Source organism: Grus americana, chromosome 1 (genome assembly GCF_028858705.1).
Source record: "Grus americana isolate bGruAme1 chromosome 1, bGruAme1.mat, whole genome shotgun sequence".
In the NCBI taxonomy this organism is placed as follows: domain Eukaryota; kingdom Metazoa; phylum Chordata; class Aves; order Gruiformes; family Gruidae; genus Grus; species Grus americana.
Window position 1 is genome coordinate 93,635,623 of NC_072852.1, and position 13,087 is coordinate 93,648,709.

General features: G+C 48.6%; 1 long non-coding RNA gene across 2 annotated transcripts in view; it reads right to left on the reverse strand.

The window, feature by feature from the left end:
* Positions 1-6,562: 6,562 nt before the first annotated feature.
* Positions 6,563-13,087, reverse strand: part of LOC129210543 (uncharacterized) — a 159,724-nt gene continuing 153,199 nt past the window's right edge. The window contains exon 6 of one of the 2 annotated variants that reach the window (XR_008578574.1): positions 6,563-6,694. This is a non-coding gene — a long non-coding RNA (uncharacterized LOC129210543). The remainder of the gene's footprint in view (positions 6,695-13,087) is intronic. The other variant, XR_008578573.1, reaches the window with a different exon arrangement.

The following is a 13,087-nucleotide window of genomic DNA, read 5'->3' on the forward strand; positions in this document are numbered from 1 at the left end:
TGGCTCCCCTCCTCCTCCTCCTCCTCCTCCTCCTCCTCCTCTTCCTCCTCCTTCTCCTCCTTCTCCCGCTGCTGCCCCGCACCGGCCCGCCCGCCATGCTCTGGCTGGCTCACGTGTAACACGGCTGCGGAATATTTAATGCAAACAGCGCGCCCTGCCCAGCCCCACGCTCCGCCGCGTTTGCGCTGGAGGCACCTGCCGGGAGCGGCGGGCAGGCAAAAGGCTCCCCGGGGGCGCGGCTAGCGCGGTGGGGAGCGGGACCTGCCTGCCCTGGGGTGGGAAACAGGCCGGAGCTGCCCTTGCAGGGTGACCTTCAGGGCGGTGCACAAACGCCTCTGCCGTCCCCGGGGCCGGGGGGGGGCATCCGGCTGCCGGTAGCGCAGCCCCAGCGGTGGGCAACAATCGGCACGGCCCGGCCCGGCCCGCTGGGGTTTGAGGCTTCTCTGCGGCGAAACCTCGGTGCGGGGCTGCCGGAGCCCCGCTGCGGAGCAGGCGTCGTCCCTACGGCGGGGGGGGGCAACCCCACCCCTTCCCGCCTGCCGGGCCCCGACGCTCTCAGCGCCATCGCCCCCCTCCCTGGGATCCCCAGGTGAGGCTGCCAGAACCACCGGGGCAGCAGGCCTGCGGCTCCCTGGCCTGCCCCACAACCCCGGCCCCCAGCCCGCGGAGCCGGCGGGCTGTGACACCGCTGCCTGTACCGCCGCCGCGCAGGGCTTCACAGGGTCCAGCACCGCTCTCCCCGGGACGGCGGGGAGTGGTGTGTGGGGTTACCCTGTGTCCTGCCAGGGAGGAGCTGAGGGAGGCCAGCACACAAGGGGTCATGGCATCTCAACCTGGGAACTCATCCTGCTGCCTCTGGTCTCATCAATCCTACGCTTGTACCTTGCAGGAAAACAGGAAAAGGGCATTTTAATGCACCATTTAAACTATCGTTTTAATTTGCTCTGTGATCATAGGTAACTAATGTGCCTTGATCCCATGGTACCATTACAGGACAGTTAAAGTTACACGTGATCCTTACCTCCATGTTTCCAAAGCATACTTATGTTAACTCTGAATTTCCTATTTGGTTGCAATATTGTATTCCACATATTGTATTGCCCTTAAGCTACTGATATATTCTCTCCTTTTTCTTTTCGGTCTGGGAATCAAGATGAGTGCATATAAGCTGGGCCTTTCCTGGTATCTCCTAGCAGGTACATGTTCTGGAAGTTACCTGCAAGAATGGCCTAGCCTGAAATTGAGGACCGACCAACCAACCACCCTCAGCGTGGTCTTCTCAGACCTCAAGAAGTCCGTCCACCATCATCTCCTACCCGCTCTAAGCCGTTAAGCTAGCAGTCAGGGGACAAGTCATAATGTGGCACCCTTCTCCAAGTGATCCATGGCTACAGCCCAGAACCAGCCCCTGAAGCAACCAAGACACCTGCTTTTTTAGGCCATCAGCCTTAGCTGATGTCCACACAGGCCAGATACCCTCAAGATCATGCCACCACTCATGGCAGCGGCCAAGCATAGCCTCCTTAGCTGTAAGCACACGACCAGACTTCTCAAAGCCGTGCAGGCTTGTGGGTTAGAAAAAGGACAGGTATCATGTAGGAGGCATGGAGAGGTCGTGTGCCTAGAAGGCGCTGTGTATTTAATTGGGAGTGTCTAGTTTGCTGAATGCTCCATGACACGTTATGCACGATCAAAGGGAACCAGGTGTGCCACATGGATTTTCATCCTAGGTTAGGAAAATCAGCTCTCGGTGGCATTTATGTGATTGAAAAGGGCTGATCAGCTAAAAGGAAGAGGATAAATGGCATCTTTCTCCTTGGTGTCTGGTCACAGCTGGTCTTTTAAAGAGACTTGCTGATGGTGAGTGATAACAAAAGCAAACACAGACAGCAGTATCTGATACCCAAGCGAACATCATCTGCGCTGCAGGGAGGACAGTATCAGTTACGAGTTAAGGCGGCTGTGATTACAATCAAGCCAATAAGTAGATGAACACTGCTGGAGGAAAAAACACCCATTTGTAACTCCCAGACCTCAGCGCAGTTGCTGCTGTAGCCACCTAGGCAGTTTCTGTCAGCTGGCCGCCAGGTCTGCACTGGCCACTGGGCAACTGAACCAACTGTCCTTCTAATGCCCTGGGTGCCATTTATGGCCTGAGCGCACTACCCTACAAAGGGCGGCAGTTTGGGAATTATGTGTGGGTGCATGGTGGCGTCACCCAAGCACCAAGTGTACTTGTCCCTTGGATGATGTGTCCGGCATTATTCACAGGCCAGGACTCAGCTCATCTAGTCTGCAGAGGAAAACGCCACACAAGTTAGTTCAGGGCACGTGTAACAGCAGCAGTCGGTGTGGCTCTCCCCTCCTTGCCTTCTGCCCAAGCAATGGGGTCATCCAAAATAAAACAGGCACGGGATATTCACATCAGGGAAGATTTGAATGGGAATATGCTCTCCCACAGCATTATTTCCTAAGACTGCAGAGAATGAGTTTGCGGCTAGAGAAGATCTGAATAATTGTATCATGATTGCACAGTAAATGGCCACCCAGAAACATGATCCTCCTCTGAGCAGATTCTCACTGTTGCTACAAGCTCTAGTGGTGCTGGTGGAAGCTGAGCTGCAGGAGCTCCTGGCTTCATCAGTGTTTGTTTAAGGATCACTGGGAAACTCTCTCCTCTTCCTGCAAGTGTCTGTATTTCTGTATAAATACACAGAGAAGTCCTGTTGGGTTGGCGGTGGCCAGCGATACCAAATCCCCGTGACTGCACAGGCTGGGGCATGCAGGATCTGGAATAGGCAAAAGGCCCTTCATGAGGGTTGCACACCATTCCTGCAAACTCTTTTACACACCTGAAGCCTCAGTCCCCATGCACGCCCAGGACATGCACTTTACTTGATGTCGGTGAATTATCCTCTCAGAATCGGCAGAACTAATAGGCAACAGGGTGCCAAATGTTATTCAAATTTACTGTTTGTTTGGCTGCTCAGATATCAATCAGGCCGTCTCTAAGGCTACCACTCTATGATCTGATTTTTTAAGGCGATAAGGGCTTGAGGCAATGTTTGAAACTGCCAAGAACAAAATGTGCAAAGTGATCCACGTCCAGATCAGCTGCCGGAAGAAGGACGGGGCTGGGGAAAGCTGTGCACCGGCACCTAGGAAGAAACGACCTATAAGATGGAAGTTGTTAAGGGTTTATCTCGCCAGCACGAGAAGTTAGCATGTGAAAAGCACTCTGATTTTCTCCTGTGGGTTTGGGCATAGCCACCAATGAGATTCCTGCTTTCTTTGGGTCTCCTGCCTTGTAGGACTGGGACAAACCACCTAAGGCAAGGAGAAGTGTCTCTCTTCAAGGCAGGAGAAGGGTGGACAATTACTTTTGATGTAGCAGCAAAAGAGAAGGGCCCGGCACAGAGCCAAGCAAAGCGAGGATATGTCCAGCTTGGTGACTATTCTGTGGCTGACGGTCACATGCAGAAACTTTGGGTAACGTGATCTAGAAACATCTCTGAAGGTGGCTGTGGATGATGCTGTGATATGCAGTTGAGGAAGGACAGAGGCGCATCGGGGGAGGGACTCTCACAGACTGTGGGACCGAGCGCTAATTATAAGATGACAGAAGTGTGCAAAATGGCCTCAAGTAGTTACTATTCGTGGGCTGCCACTGCAAACAAATGGGGCTGGGCCTCCTCAGGCTGGCATGCCCGGGAGCTGGAAAAGGGCAGCTGCTCGAGAGCTTGGCACCATGCCTGCATCACACACAACAGGTGAGAGAGGGTGAGGAACAAAATGGGCAATGAGAGCTGCCACGGCCCTGCAGACTGCGAGTGAGAGGCCGGGTGGCACACGGGCATTTTACACCCTTCTGGGAGTTGCAAGGGGCCTCGAAGGGGAGAGGAGCGGCCCTCGAGAACCATGCTTAATGTCCCAGCGAGGCAAAGTGCCAGCGTGTGGTCCCCACACCAGCTTCCTGGTCCTGCAGGACACTGCCTTAGGACTGTCCTCTAATTTTCTGCCTGGGAGGTTCAGGAAAAACACAGTCTGCTCAGGGGCTGCTGCACATTACACTGACTCAAGCAGGGTCTGTATGACACAGTATGAGAAAAACAGCTTTCAAATTTTCCTCCTTCCCCTCCTTGTCCTCCCCGTAGATGTGGGGTCACTAGGGATTAGGCTTATAGACATATGTGGTTGGTCCTCTGAGCATAATGGCTGCATTTGAACAGATTAATTGCATATAGCTATGCAAGCTGGGGTAAATAAGTTCAAAAAATCATGAACTGGTAGGCACTGAGAAAGTAAATAGAAATAACCTCCCCCCAAATCCAACCACAGGGCCAGTATTCTTTTCTTTAATATCAGTTTGATAGTTGTGTAATATAACTTGTGGGGGTGCCTGCACATCTTACTCTTGGCAAAATGATGTGGAAAACAACAGTTGTTAAGATAGATAAGTGAGTGTAAACAGCATGCGCAGATGGAAAACCCAAAAGTGCCTGAGAGGGCATTTGCCCAAAACCGATCTTGCTGAAGAGGGAAATAACCATCAACTGATGATGCTAAAGAGTATGGCAGCCATCAGCTGGATTGAACGGTAACCAGGAGATGACAAAGACAATTTTGAAACAACAAGTTGGTCTGAAAAGCTGTACAAAAGCAGCATAAACATTTGTAATGGAGCAGGGAGAGGCCTCTGACTGGGAACAGAGCAGCAGTCAAAACCCAGTCTGGCACATCACAACCTCTGCCAAGACCAGACACAGCAGCTTCCCCATCCATGAGATGCCGTCAGCAGCTGGCACCCAGCGCGTGGCCTGACCCTGTGGGGTGCGGCATGTCGGGACCCACACTTTGGGGGTGTGTGGGTGACCTGCCGGGGTGCCTTCCCACCAGCAGGTGCATTACCTGATTGTAGGGAGAACCGTGGGCACCCCTAGAGCTGGAGCGGCCACAACCCCGGTGGGAGCGGGGCGTAAGCCGGGGGACCCAGCTAGTGACCCCAGAAGTGACACCCCTGCCAGTGAGAGAGGGGTGAGTGCCTGCGTGTATGGAGTGAGAACTTCTGGGGATTAGTTACAGAAGTGTGTTTAGGAACTCGCAGGAATTTATTAGTGTTTTCTAGGTGTATAACATGGTGGTTGAACTGCTGTATTGCTGACATAGATGCTGAATGTATAGTTCACTGATTGTCAGTTAATTACATGTCCTTAATAAATCAATAAACCATTTCAATCGTGAGTTGGTTTGGTGAGCTGAGCCATTTTTTTCCTGCAACAATGACCAATTGATACAAGTTTTTAACCAGTCCTGACAGGAGAAGGCCTATATGCTCAGTGATTGAGAAAAGATTCACTTGGTGTTGAACTGGAGACTAGGTGCAGGACAAGAGATGGTTTCTGGGGTGGACTGGCTGGCAGGTGGAGACAGAAAAGGAGGATGCGATAGAGACAATGTGCTGTGTGCCTGGTGTTTTATAACTGGGATAAACACTTCTGGTGGACGATATAGAGTTCCTCTGGCTGAGCACAGCCACCAGTAGTGAAACCTGCCAGCTATCAACACTGGAGGATGCCTGATGGAGACAAAGGCAACTTGTGAAGACAGCAGAAGCCAAACCATATTGCCAGAATTTCTCTTTTTGGCTAATGCAGGAAAAATGACTCTCATCTCCTCACTGAAAATAATATGAAAATACTTTCTTGCACAAAATCCACCCTGTTTTCCTTGGCACATCTGGAAGTGACCGCCACACAGAGAAGAAGCATTACCCAGGAACTAGCTATGAAACTGGCAAGAACAGCACACGTTTTGTGACAATGAGCACCTGGAGCACTTAGTGGAGTGGCAGCCAGCTTCCTGGTATGCAGCCACCGAGCTCAGGAAGCTAGGTCAGCTCCCGATGCAGCCAGCAGCTGCAAGTCTGGGGGCCTGATTTGGCTTCACCCCGCTGGTCCAAACAAAATGGTCCCCATTTGGCTCCTACTGGATATAGCAGCACTACGCACCATTAAAACAGGCCATCATTAGTTTTCTGTCTCAGCAGAAAGATCACAAGGCTTCGCTCCCCACTCGCTCCTAACCGTGGTTCGTGAGGGGTTTGTGATGGCAGGTTGTATTTGGGCACTAGTCTGCTCGGCTGCCCCAGTTAGAGCTCTGCTGTCTCCAGGGCCAGCCAGTCTGGGAAGTCCAGCATGAAACCAAGTCGAAGAACGAGAACTAAATAAACTCCAAAACTATTCTGAGGCCTGCTCTAACAGAATTTAAAAAGAAAAACAAAATCAGAGTGGAAAAACATTTCTATCTTTAGCCATCAGGAGCAAGACTTATCTAAGCAGCACCACACAGGAGCTGGCAATGGGAATGGTAAGTTAGGACTCAACTTGTTCCTAAACATCTTCTTTTAATTGTTCAGTCAGGGCCACAGCGGGATGCTACATGATTTACTGTGCCTGCCAGAGGCCTTTCTCCTTCTCCTCATGGGAGGTCCTTTCCCTAAAACAACTTGCAGATATCTCTGATCATTTTAAAGATTACTCCAGCATTGACCACATTAAAAGTTCTTACCAACTGAAGGTAGGTGACTGCCATCCAGGAAGCCTGCTCCACTGTGGGCTTCTTGGTGGTCTTTGCTTTGGTTTGGGTTGTCTGGTTCCACTGCAACAACTTGTGATGACCAACACTGCACCCTCACCTGCAACACAGTTACACAACACATGTTAAAAACCACATTTTGACTGGAGAACCTCTCTCCAGTCCTCAACGTCCAGTTATCGTGACAAAAGACATCATGCAGCCCTGATGGGAACTGTCTTTGTTACCCTGACGTAAATTCGGTGCTGTGGTAATCATGCTGGAGTCTGAAATTCCCTTTCCTCTTTTAACCAGTCCTGCGCAGACCACAGCACATCACGCAACCTGAGAGGCATTCGCAGACAGGCCAAAGGAGGCAGGCACACATCTCACAGGAGTTTAAAAAGCACTGAAGTCTTTCTCATTATAATCAGTAGGAGTTAAGGACCTGACCTGTGTGGATGATTTGAAAAGCTGGATGGCCCTCAGTTTGTATTTTTAGATGCTTGTGTACCTTGGAAAATCTGCTTTGACTTTCCACAGTTCAGCCTTTCTGCTCAGATACCCAGGATACATTTGACAGGGACATTTGTACCAGAGCTGCGTCAAAGTGGATCCGTCCTGCAAAGGCATGACAGGAGCTGGGCACTTGTGTCACTGGTGTCCACAGATCCATCAGGCATTTCTCAGAAACTATCAATTCTGGCTGAATAAGACACCAGAAGTTACAGGCAGAGGGAAGTGAACACCATAAGCAAACCACTCCATCACGTCTGCTCTAATAATGGGACAGGTAGAGGAAGACAGCGCATGCGGTGATGCTGCTGTTATTTACGTAAGGCGATACCTTTGTTTTTCTGGTATTTAAACTCTATTTATCATCTGAATAACACGAACCCTTGGAGGATATAATCATTACAAGACCCCCAAGTCAGCTAGAGTTTGGAGTTGCCTTTTTTTTCTCATGGGAAACATCCCCAAAATACCAACATGCAAATCTGTTCTTCTGCATGTTAAAAGTATTCCCCAGGCAACCAGGATCAGGAACTGAACAGAAATTCCATTTTCTCCCCACTCATATTTCCTTCTGAAAAAAGCAGTCACTACTGGTAATCAAAGATCAGCTACTATCGCCTGATGTTCAAAGCACTTCACAAATGAACAGTCAATACCAAAATGGCCTTAGCTAACCAGTTTCATTACAAGCTAGTTTGGTCGATTGTAAGAATGTTAAGACTGGCCACCCCTGGAATGCACCAAGGGTCCATTTAATCCATTATGTCTTCTCCAGCTGTGGCCAGTAGCAAATATTTAGAAAAAGAGCCTAAGAACAGGGCAAGTACGGAGCGACCAATGTGACCTCCCAAGTGCCAGCAACCTGCCGCCTTGGGATTTCCCAAGCCAGGGAGTACACTGACAGCTAAGTAAACTGGGCGTAGTCCCAAACCTAATCTGCGTCTCACTTCAGAGAAGCAGTTTGCACCTCACCCTCCAGCTCAGTGGTGTGACTGCAGCCTCTTGCAAGTTCACCTGAGTGAGCTTTAGAGGCCAGCAACTGCGCAGAGGTGAGGGCAGCTCTCATAGCCACACACGTGAACAGCTACAGCCCGCCCTGGGCTTTGCACTGATACTTTCCATCATGGTTCAGCAAGATGGTTTAAAGCTGTCTCTGATCTTGCTATGTAAGATAGTCTCAGGGGGCATGCAGTAACAAGCAGACCATAGACTTCCGTGGACGCATGGTAGTGTATCTGATGAGCGAGGTACCTAGCTATGTGTTCATCTTACAGCCACGGTGGTATTTGAGCAGTCATCCACATGTCAACACCACCAAACAGCATACTAGCCTATAACATATGAGTATATAAAGAGCTCTGAATCTTTGAGCTCCTTCTTCAGCGGCAGGCTCCTAGCACGTGGAAGTTGCCTCTCATTTTTCAGTTGAGATGACCAACTGAGGTGGCCTGCATATCACCTGCGATGACTCAGTGACCCACAGTCCTTCCTTGCTGCACTGTCAGAAGAAGCTTGCCACATGGAAAGACACACTTTGCTAGGCACATACTTAATTTATAAGTGCTAATTAATTGAATAATGGGTTGGTTAGCAAAGCCCCTGGTCTATATTGTATTCAAAATGCCATCTGGAAAAAGGCCGGTGTGGTTAGTAAGATGGTTGCTCTCTTAAACCTGATATCTTTGTAAGAGAATCTGTCCCAGCATTACTGATGAGACAGAATGTAATGATGAAGATGTATATTTTATTCTCCAGGAGAATACTTTTGAGATGGCAAACATATGGTCATTGGGATAGTGATCAGTGTGCCTCATTCCCGTGACAAGCAGTGGAATGAATATCCTGTTATAAATGGCAAGCAAATAGTTTACTCGAAGAGCTTTAAATGTCATCAGTCTCTTAGAAAATGCATGTCAGTAGGTCTCATGTGATTCTGTAAGCAGCGTGGCTGTTTAATGTAACTTTTGCCTCCACCTAGGCCCACTGGGTGCCTATGACTGAGAGCAGCTATCTTTACACTGACAGCCTTGTTCCAGGTCAGGGAGGCTCTGACGTGCCTCTGAACTGAAAGTCTGAACCACTGGACTGCTGTTTCAGTTCTCCCACCTTTATCTCAGGGATCACATTTCCAGGAATCTGCTCCAGCTGAGTTCCCATAATGAAATGGGATGGGAAAGTCACCCACATCGGGTGCTCACAACAGGCCTGCAAATCCCTCTCCACCCTCTCGGCTTCAAAGCACATTCAAGAGTAAATGCATACATGTTTTTACGGTCCCATTTCTAGCAGGCAGGTACGTGTGGTACATGGGAAGCTAGTGGCAGAAGAAAGAGCAGAACCAGTGTTTTGCCGCCTCGAATACAGCTTCATGCATGTGACGGCACCGTCCTTGCTAGCTGGCAGGCGTCTGGGAGTGGGGTGCAGCTGGGAGCCTCGCACAGAGCCACATGCAGCTGCCCAAAGCCCGCGTCTGCTGCACCCACGAGAGAGAACTACGCACGTCTTGCCTCATGCCTCCCACAGAGCAAAGTGCTTTCTATGTATTAATGAACTGAGTCCGGCAGCATCGCTTTTCTAGGGTAGAAAGGTCCCCATTTCATCAGTGGGAGAAACTATGGGTTTGCCTACATGGAGATGCTCTGGAAACCTAATTTGAATGAACTTTGTAAGCTAATGAAACTTTTAAAAACTTAATTAAATCACATTAAGCTTCCACACAGGCATTTTAACTTAAAGGTATGTTTATTCTCTGCAGTACACTTCACCTCCAAAGCAAACTGAAGAACATTTAATTCAGCCCACCCTAATTCTTACTAAAGGTGTCCACTTTAATGCAGTTAATTCACCTATTTGAAATTCATGCTTTTAGTTCACTTAGATGACTTTTTCCTCAGTTTTCCTTTGAAAAGAAGCCATTCAAGAGAGAGAAGAAGAGACTTGTATAGGATCATCCAAAAGAAGTGCCAGGAGCAGAAATGAGGGAGCCTAGATGTGCACGAGTATTCAGGGAAGCAGCTTTTCTCTCCACTACCTTTCTATCACTGCCGGAAATGTTTTCTGCAGATCTAGCCCTACTGTACTCTTTGTCTACCCCTACCACATCAGGCTTTGCAACAAACCCGAACAGCAGAGGCAAGACAGGAAGAGTGAGCTGGCAGGCTGTCTGGCTGCAAGCAACACTATGTAGAAAATTCATGAAAATGCCACAGTCCTTTGGGACTGCAGTGTCTGGGGATTTATTCTGCCCTTCCAGCATAACACAGACAGTATAATTTCATTCCATTATTTCTTCAGTCAACCTGATAGCTTATCTTTGATTGAAGCATAAAGTCAAGTATTTGCTGCAGCCAAATTGTTCCAGGATGCGTGTTTTCCACAGAAACCAATTTTCCTTTTAGTAAGCTTATTTTTTATAATCTTTTTCCCCCAACAGACATGCCTCTCTGTGCAAATCCATAGCCATTGCTTTCTTGGGGATGCAGCTTTAGTCTACAGCAGCTTAAAAAAAAAAAGAGGGGAAAATCCCATTCCTTTCCAGGGGTCTGAAATGAATACACCAGCATGAATGCAAATTTCCTCCTAACCACAAATACCTCTCTCTTATTGTCACTGCTATATCTTGGTTCTTGAGGACATACAGTGTCTACCTCACCATGTCAGCAAAGCAGCTGGAACAGGACCACCAAAGCCTGCGAGCTTTACAGGGTGCTCCCAGCCTCAGGCACGCTACAGGAGCCAAAAGGAGAACCTGGTGGGCAGCTTCAAGGCAGTTACATGAGCCATGAATTTAGCATTTTCTCTTCTCCTACCCAAATGGCAGCATGAGGTTGGGCAGTGCTGACAGATTCAAATACATGTTGGAATAAAGCTTAAAAATGAGCAAGACAGAAAAATGGAGAGTAGCCTCTATAGGGTAGGTAATTCACTCACAAATATTTTAATCTTATCAGGCTAGACTTACTGCGCTGCACTGTCTCAGCATTCTGGGATCATCAGTAATGTTCAGAACATATATAAAAGGTTTTCCAGTGCTGGATCTTAACACAATACTAAGGACAATTTCTTACCTTTTCCTGAGGCAGAAACTGAGAGATGGGAAAAGTGACTTGACCTTGGTCACACTAGACAGATGTTTACTAGAGAACTGGAGGCAACACCCAGAAGTCAACTGATGGTTATAGTATATTTGGCACCCTGATTCATAGACCCATTTGGCCAAAGCCCGCGGGGTCCACAGCAGAGCTGGGCGCAGTCATTAGCAAGAGATCTGTGGACATGATCTTCTCCTGCAACATTCATGGATATCGACCCATCCCACCTTCTCTATTGCCAGGATCCCGTGGGCCTGGACCTTTCCTCAGGCTGCCTGTCCTGTATCTGGAAAACTACAGCGCTCTGACAAGCCCTGTAGAAAAAATGTTGGAGTCTTCATTAACCTGTCAGGACTTATGCCCAGACCTTTATTGCAGTACCCTTACAAGAACCTGAATAAAACATAGCATATTCAACTGAGTCTATGACAAATGCATTAAGTTTCCCTCATTTTCTCATTTGCCACAGGAGAGAGTTGGAATTACTCTTTCTGAGCAAATGAGTTTTAGCTTTTCTCATTAGCTTTTCATAATCTTTAGTGCACAGATTGGGAGGAAAGGGCTTTCAGCAATTTTGGCTGAAAGTAAAATGACTAAAGGTTAAAATGGAGAGCGGGAGAGCAAGTACCACCATTCCAGAGAAGTTTCCAGCCTCCTTCTACTAGTCTTGACTCCATGAGGAGTTTAAAAATGGCAAAAATTGACAGAGCCAGACAAATCCTTACCCAGGCAGAAGAACGGGCTGTTCAGGTCAGATGCTCTGATTCACACAGGCTGATCTAATGTAAATAACCAACTTAAAAATGAAGGGCTTATCTGTACTGAACTGTCACTTTTAGACTTGGTTAAGTCAATTTAGACCACTCCAGTGAGTTAACTTTATGGTGACAGCAGACTTGTGAAATCTCACATGGTCTAAGGCAGATATAGGGACTTTTTACATAGCATGGGACATCCTACATACACGCTTGCATCTGTTATCTCACCTAAAGGACCATCCACTGTCCTCCAAACCACGGCATCTTCCACTGCATTGTGCCCTCTATGTTGGAATTGAAATAAGCTGAGGTGAATGCACTCTTGAGCACATGGCTGCAATATCCTAAATCAGAGGCAGGTCAGCAGCCTCTCACGCATTCTCCTCGAGCCTAGACTTTGCAATAGATGCATACCACTCCTAGGAGTTGCACCAAGGTCATCAGACTACTACCTACATTGAGTAGCTTCCAGCACCGTACAGCCTGAGTCACAGCCAGGCTGGACTGCGTACCCTATCATCTGTGCATTGCGTGATCTACTCCAGATGGGACTTGCCAGTACAGCAGTGGAAGCCACAGCTAAGAGCACCAAAGGAATGCATCGCTCAAAAGGAAATTACTTATCCAGACAATTTTTTTTTTCTTTGCTGATATAACTGTGTCAACACCAGGGCTTTCACAAGCTCTGTTTTTTTCACACTCTTACCCAGCTCAGCTTCATGAGCAAAATGGTGAAATGTAGGCCAAATGCTCTGAGCCAGCTAATCCTTTTTATTTATATGAGAGCAATCAAATACATACGATTGATCACATGTTGCGAATGTTGCCACATACAATAGCCCATGGCCAAAGGAAGCAGAACATACTTCATCTTGTGCTGTTTTCAGGGAAGTGGGAGGCGTGTTTGCTTGTGCACAACCCAGAGTGTGGGCAGGGCTTCGGGAACTTGAAGTGAAGGTCACCCTTACGCACCTCCACACAGCATCACCTGCCTCGCCCTAGTCTGCAGCTACGGGACACTGGCGCAGAAGACGTTGGTCGTGACTGAGGCGCACACACGAGGTGCACGAAGAAGGGAGAAGCGGAGGGAGAAGGAGAGGGCTTGTTGCAGGCTGTCAGCAAGGCAGCCCTGCACAGAGGCAGATGCAG